Genomic DNA, 7086 nt, shown 5'->3' on the forward strand with positions numbered 1-7086 from the left:
TTTGAGAGATGTTTTGAAAGATATTGTGGTGAATTGTTGAAGTGATTTTGTAGATGGTTTGCATTGTGCATTTCAGCCACAGTAAGCCAGTGGCAGGAGTGAACATTTGGAATGAGGAAAAGGGTAGAAGTGAAGTAGGCTATTTTGACTTAGATTGTATCAAGTTTCTTGACTGTTGTAGGATCATGTGAGGTGGAGAATAGTCCATCACAATCTTCACAAGTGTCAGAATGAACGAGGAAATGTCTTAATTAAAACAAATTGTCATTCAATAACTGCAAAAGAAAAAAAACTAGCATCTGATCTCCTCTTATAACCATGCCATTTGTGGTCCTGGATCAGTTAAAGTTCTGTTGATCCCCAAGATGTTTATGGTGCGAATGTTAGCAATAGAAATGAAATTGAAAATCAGGAGGAGGGAGTTAGAATCTCTTTTGTTGGACGTGGAAAATTGCATGGCATTCATGTGGCATGTCTGACACTTGCTACTTAGTGTACATCTAATTGTTGTCCTGATCTTGCTGTTGGCAGATGTGGATGGCTTCCTTCTCTGAGGAGTTCCAATCAAACTGGAACAGTAAGCAATAATCAGCAAAAATATTCCTTTTATTTTTAGGATAGTGTCCTAAAGAGGGCTTTCATCCTTTTACAGCCAGATATTCTAGCATTCAAACATAGAATACAGTGTTCCAGTATAGCACAGGAACAGGCCCTTCGGTCCACAATGTTTGCGGCAAACCTAATGCCAAGTTAAAATGATCTGCCTGTACATGATCCATTTCACTCTGCTCCCTGCATTTCCAAGTTCCAAGTGAACTTCATTGATACTAGGATCCTTCAACCAATTGATCTACCAACATAATTTGGGATACGAGGGGGAACCCGAAGTACCTAACGGAAATCCATGTCTTCGCAGGGAGAATGCGCAAACTCCAGACAAATTTATAACTTTTTGATCTAACCAAGGATGGTGGATTCTCCCGTTGAATTCTTTTATTTTTTATTGGCATTTCTTCACCCTCAATTTTCAATGAGGAATAAAACAGTTACAACTTATCTTACAGCAGGCAGCTATGCCTGATTTTTGATGGCCTGACTAATGAGAAGAGCATAGAATCGAGGGTGATGCTTGGTTCGGGTGCATACCAATGTAAAGGCTTTTTACCTGAGGTGGAGGTGGCATAACTCTGTTAAAACACCGACATGTGCAAGTCACCATGTCACTTGCCATACCACATGATTATACTCATATTGGACCTCCAAAATGGGTCCAATTCCATGAGACTATGTCATAGGAACAGAATTAAACCATTCGACCCATCGATCATGGCTGATCTATTTTTTCCTTCATTTTCTCATTCTCCTGCCTTCTCCACATAACCTTTGATGCCCTGACCAATCAAGAACCTATTGCAAAGCAAGTATACCCTGTTGATATGTTTAAAGTCTTTAAGCAAAGCCCCATTACCCCTGCTCTGTTATCTCCTTCCTTTAATGAAATTCCAATATTTATTTATTACAAAGGAAAAAAAAGGAGAGCTAAAAAGAACTTCTCCTGGAACCTTATGAGGTAGGAAAGTACAAATTGTGAATTGTATCTTCACTCACAATGCTCTGTATTTAATATCTTCGATGGATAGGAGTTCATTTCAAATAAGCTCTGATTCCTTCATTCAAAACACACGTTTTTTTTGCTAGTTGAATGAAAATTTCAAACCAACACCGAATATAGTATGGCCTCAGATCAGTTTTATTCTCCCTGAAACTGTACATCCTGGAGTAGCCGAAGTGTAATTTTTGCCCAGTGCAGGAGTGACACAGATATTAACGAAATTAAGCTTCCAACATATACATAGACTATCATATTATTTGTGTTGCCTTCTTTGATATTTTTGTTCAAATTTGATCTGCTATTCTTTACAAACTTTCAAGGACTTCTGTTTGTTCATTGATGGAAACAATATCAATTTCCAAAGTGAATCTCTGGAATTCATTGCCACAGACAGTGGTGGAACACAAGACATAAGGTATTTTTAGAGCAAAGATTGATAGGTTCTTGATTCGTAAGGGCATCAGAGGTTACAAAGAGAAGGATGTTTTGAGGGAAATGTAGATCAGCTGTGATCGAATGGCAGAGCAGATTCAATGGGCCGACTGACCTAATTCTGATCCTATGATTTTATGGTCTCCAAAATTAGCCTTTTGTTCCAGGTCAAGGTTTGGATTAATGACTGTCACAGATCAAAAATATTAGATTGCATTGCACCTGATTTTCTGCGGTGAACTGCTGGCCAGCTGCAGTCTGCATACCAGTGCATTCTGAGATTTTGCACCTGCACATTGCTGCAAGTCTGACCTTCTGCTCCACATCTGAACCATCATTGCCTCATCAGAAGCACTGCAACTTACAGAGCTCATTATCAGATACATCCAGCAAAACCCCATTTATGTCAATCTGGTTTTGGCCTTCATTAAATGGGTGAGTAAAGAAAATAGCTTATTTTCCAACCAGTATATTGATTCATATAAATATTTGTTTAATTTCCATTAGTTACATTTTATGTCAGATATTAATTATAATTTTTATTAATTTTGATATTGTAAATTGTGCTGCCTGCAAACAAGTCATAGATAGCTCTTTGTAAATAGAATGAGCACATTAGCAACACCACCAGTGCACTGAGAGCCAAGAAGGTTCTTAAAAGTACAGTAAAGGGCCTATCCCACTTGACGACTTTTTCAGCGACTGTCCGCATCATTGACTCGCGTATCAGGTCACCGATAAAGTTGCAGCGTGACACGACGTGATGACGTATTGACGAGCGGTGTTTCCTCAAAGGTCGCAACATTTTTTTTGTCGCCGCTGGATTTTGAAATGTTCAAAATCTTTCGGCGACCTTGACACCGGCAGTCGCCTAAAAAATCGCCGTGGGACAGGCCCTTTGTGTGTCCATGAAGCTGAAATGGGCACTGGAGATACTCTGGCAGCCCTGTGTTATCCACCCCTATATCAAAGCAGTAAGAGTAATGAGCAGCACAGAGGAGTGTGATACCCCTTCACACAAGTTTAGTTTAGATAAGATGCTAGAATCTTGAACAAAACAGAAAGTGCTAAAGGAACTTAGTAGGTCAGTTGGGGCGGTACAGTGGTGCGGCAGTAGAATTGCTGCCATATAGCGTCAACGACCCGGGTTTGAACATGACAACGGGCGCTGTCTGTGCAGAGTTTGTATGTTCTCCCTGTGACCTCATGGGTTTTCTCCAGATCCTCCAATTTCCTCTCACACTCCACAGACATATAGGTTTTGAGATGAATTAAATTAAATTCTGTGATTTGTAAATTGTCCCTAGTGTGTTGGATAGTGCTAGTGTGTAGGGTGATCACTGGTCGACGTGGACTCAGTGGGCTGAAGAGCCTGTATCCATGCTGTTCCTCTAAAGTCTAAAGTAAAGTTTAGAGATACAGTACAGCATGAAAACAGACCCGCAGTCCATCGAGCCCATGCTGACCATCTATCACCAGTTCACACTAGTTCTGTTATCCCACTTTCCCATCCTTTCCCATACACATTAGAGGCAATTTATTTTGCAGAGGTTGATTAACCTCAGGGTGGAAACCAGAGCACCCAGAGGAAACCCATGCAGTCATCGGGAGAACAAACAAACTCCACACAGACAGCACCCAAGGTCAGAATTGAATGTGTCTCTGGTGCTGTGAGACAGAAGTTCTACCAGCTGTGCCACTGCCGCCTATATTATGACAACTTAATCAGAGCAAGGAGACACAATACTTCCAACTTTAGAGGCCATAGAATTGTGTTAGGATCCAGTTGTATTGTATAGATGCCTCGGGATCATCACCTGATCTTTAGAAATGTGTCTCACAGACTGAAAGAGTCAGTCAATAGCCCAGCCAGTAAGTGAAGTATCTGAAGCCTTGAGTTTCTCTCCCCAAAAATCTGGCACAAAAGTAGAATTACTCACTTCATAGATGTTGGAAAACCACATTTTCTGAAAGTTTCAGATGGAAAGCTAAAATAACTTTATTCCTTCTTGCTGTATGCTGATCTTGTTTGATCAAGGCATTTGTCCAATGTCTGCCAGGAACTTTACTTGTGCAGCTTTGAATATATCTTGCTAACTAGTTCACCGAGACAGTAGCACTGGCAGGTGTGTTGAAAACCAATTTATGAGTGTAGTCAAAGTATATATAAATATTTATGTACAAAGACTTACCAATGCTCATGCTACTCGCACAATTTATGCTGAGGACCATTATTTCAGTTCACAAACTGTAAAGTCCACACTGGAGCAACCCACTGTAGTTCCAATTACTTCTCCCATCCTTCTGCATCATGATCCTTACATATTATATAAATACGTTTCCATGTTCAAATCACATCTCTTTCTTTCTTACTGGCATTGATTAGTGCAACACAGAAAATGGCAGCAAGATGGCAATGTTCAAATGTATGGTGTACCACTTTAACAGAAGAGGACAGCTAATCTGAAACTGAAAATTGGATAGTGTTTTTTATGTATTACAGACACGTACAACCTGATTGAGTCTTCATTTCAATTTGTCATGTATGGCAGTGTATCTTCTTTACATTTCTGGATTTTTTTTTTTAATGAATCCAGATAACAATACAGATACCATTACTTCCAAAGAGTAAATAGTAAAAGAACTGTGCCTTTCTGCACAAACGGCAAAGTAGAAAGATTTTACAATTCCTAGTGATAATCTTTTGTGCTATGGAAAAGGAAACCCAAACATGAATATCCAAATCATATTTTATCAAATGTCTGTATAATGTCAGTATAAAAGGAGAAACTAGAACCATAGAAAACAGCCTCAGAATAATAGGATGTACCTTTAGAATGGAGATGAGGAGGAATTTATTTTGACAGAGAATGGTGAGTCTGTGGAATTCATTGCCACAGATGGTGAATGACAATTCATTGGATATTTTTTAAAGCGGAGATTGACAGGTCCTTGGTTAGTAAGAGTGGCAAAGGTTACGGGGAGAAGGCAGGAGAATGTGGTTGGGAGGGAAGAATAGATCAGTCATGTTCGAATGGCAGGGCAGACTCAATAGGCCAAATGGCTTAATTCTGGTATATAATCTTATGATGATGAAGGAAAATGTTTCAATAATACTAGTGAAGACGTAGGATTTCAAGTAATGCCATTAAAAGCACCCACAACACATTTAGGTTAATTTCCTTTAGACTAAATTAACTTGGTATTGTCAGTGATCAATGCAGTGAACCTTGTTTTCACATTTCATTTGCAGCACTCCACATGACAGTCAGTGTATTCATTGAGTAGTGAAGTGAGATTGAGGGTCAGAAAAAATAGGTAGCAGATGATAATATCAAAATAACAAATCTGGTTACCTCGCATTAAAAAGAGAAGAACTCCCAGCGTAGAATTAAATGAAATGAGACAGTTCTCATGTGCTTCAGGCGCATGTGTTATTACAATCTTAAGCATGAGCTTTAAACTTTAGAGATATAGCATTGAAACAAGCACTTTGGCCTACTGACCAGCAATCACCTTGTTCACTAACACTATCCTACACACTAGGGACCTTCTTTACAACTTATCAAAGCCAATTAACCTACAAACCTGTACGTCTTTGGAGTGTGGGAGAAAACCGGAGAACCCAGAGAAATCTGACGCTGGGAGATTCACTGAAAGATTCAGTCAAAATCTACCGCGCTTCATCTACCTATGAATTCAAACAAATTGCATTCTATAGGATCGCACTTCAGCATTAGTGAGATATTAGATCCAGAGTCATGCCACTTGAAGCAAGGATATACAGGGGCAGCAGAACAGGCTCCCTGTTTTCTCAAACCTCTCTCCAGCTCCTCCCCATCACGCTGTGACGAAAACTCCAGGTATGGTTTGAAATACCGAACAGAATAACTCAAGAGCACCTTTGCTAAATTTACCGTGACTGAACCAACCATCAGAAAAGTGAACCATGGGGAAATAGGGTCAGTATTGTGCTGCTCACTCCCTCACCTGCAGACTTGGTCTCATAGCCCAAGGTTACTTTTCCTTCACTTTTATCCTATCTCCTTCACCTGAGGCCAAGACTGAAATTATCAAATAAACCTCCACACAGATGCGATAACAATACGATACGATAATACTTTATTCATCCCTGGAGGGAAATTGGTTTGCCAACAGTCACAACACACAAGGTACACAAGAAATTCAAAGTGCAAAAAAAAAGGACAAGTGACTGTTGGCTGGGCACGTGTGCACCTCGCCTAAACCGGAACAAACAACAAACCAACAAACGAACTCAGGCATATCGCCGAGGCAGTGGATTCTAAAACTAAAGTGCCCCCACTTAAGATACAATACAATACGGGTTTATTCGTCACATTGCACATAAAGTGCAAGTGAAATGAATGTCAGCAGCGATACAGTGAGAAAGAACACACAATACACAATAAAAATGTAACACAAACATCCACCACAGCATTCATCACTATGGTGGAAGGCACAAAAATTGGCCAGTCCTCTTCCATTTCCCCCCGTGGTCGGGACCAGAGTCCAGAGCCAGTCCATAGTCGGCTCTTCCCCATCGGAGACCGCGGCTTCAGGATGGTGTAGGCCGCAGGCCGGCGGTCGAAGATTTAAAGTCCCCGCCGCGCCGCAGCCAGAAGCATCGCAGACTGCAGGGCCGGCGGTAGATGCTCCCCTCCAGGGGTGATGGTAAGTCCACGCCGGGCCCACGGTAGAAGTTGGCCGCGGGCCGGCGGTGGAAGCTCCTTCTTCCCCCAGGTCCCCCACGAGGGATCCCGGGCTGTAGACGCCGCACCAGCTGGAACTGTGCAGACCGCGGCTTCAGGCTGCTGCGGGCCAGCGAAACGGAGCGCTCCCCTCCAGCGAGCCCCAGCGAGGGCTCACCCGCTCCACACCGAGTCCGCACTTCGCCCGCCTCTGAAGCCCCGGGCGCATCTCCGGGAAAGGCCGCACCGATCCTCGTTGTTAAGCCACGGGGGAGACGACCTGGAAAAAGTCGCCTCTCCGTGGACGATGAGATGCGAATTTTTCGATGAGAA

This window comes from Leucoraja erinacea, chromosome 6 (assembly GCF_028641065.1).
Source record: "Leucoraja erinacea ecotype New England chromosome 6, Leri_hhj_1, whole genome shotgun sequence".
NCBI classification, from domain to species: domain Eukaryota; kingdom Metazoa; phylum Chordata; class Chondrichthyes; order Rajiformes; family Rajidae; genus Leucoraja; species Leucoraja erinaceus.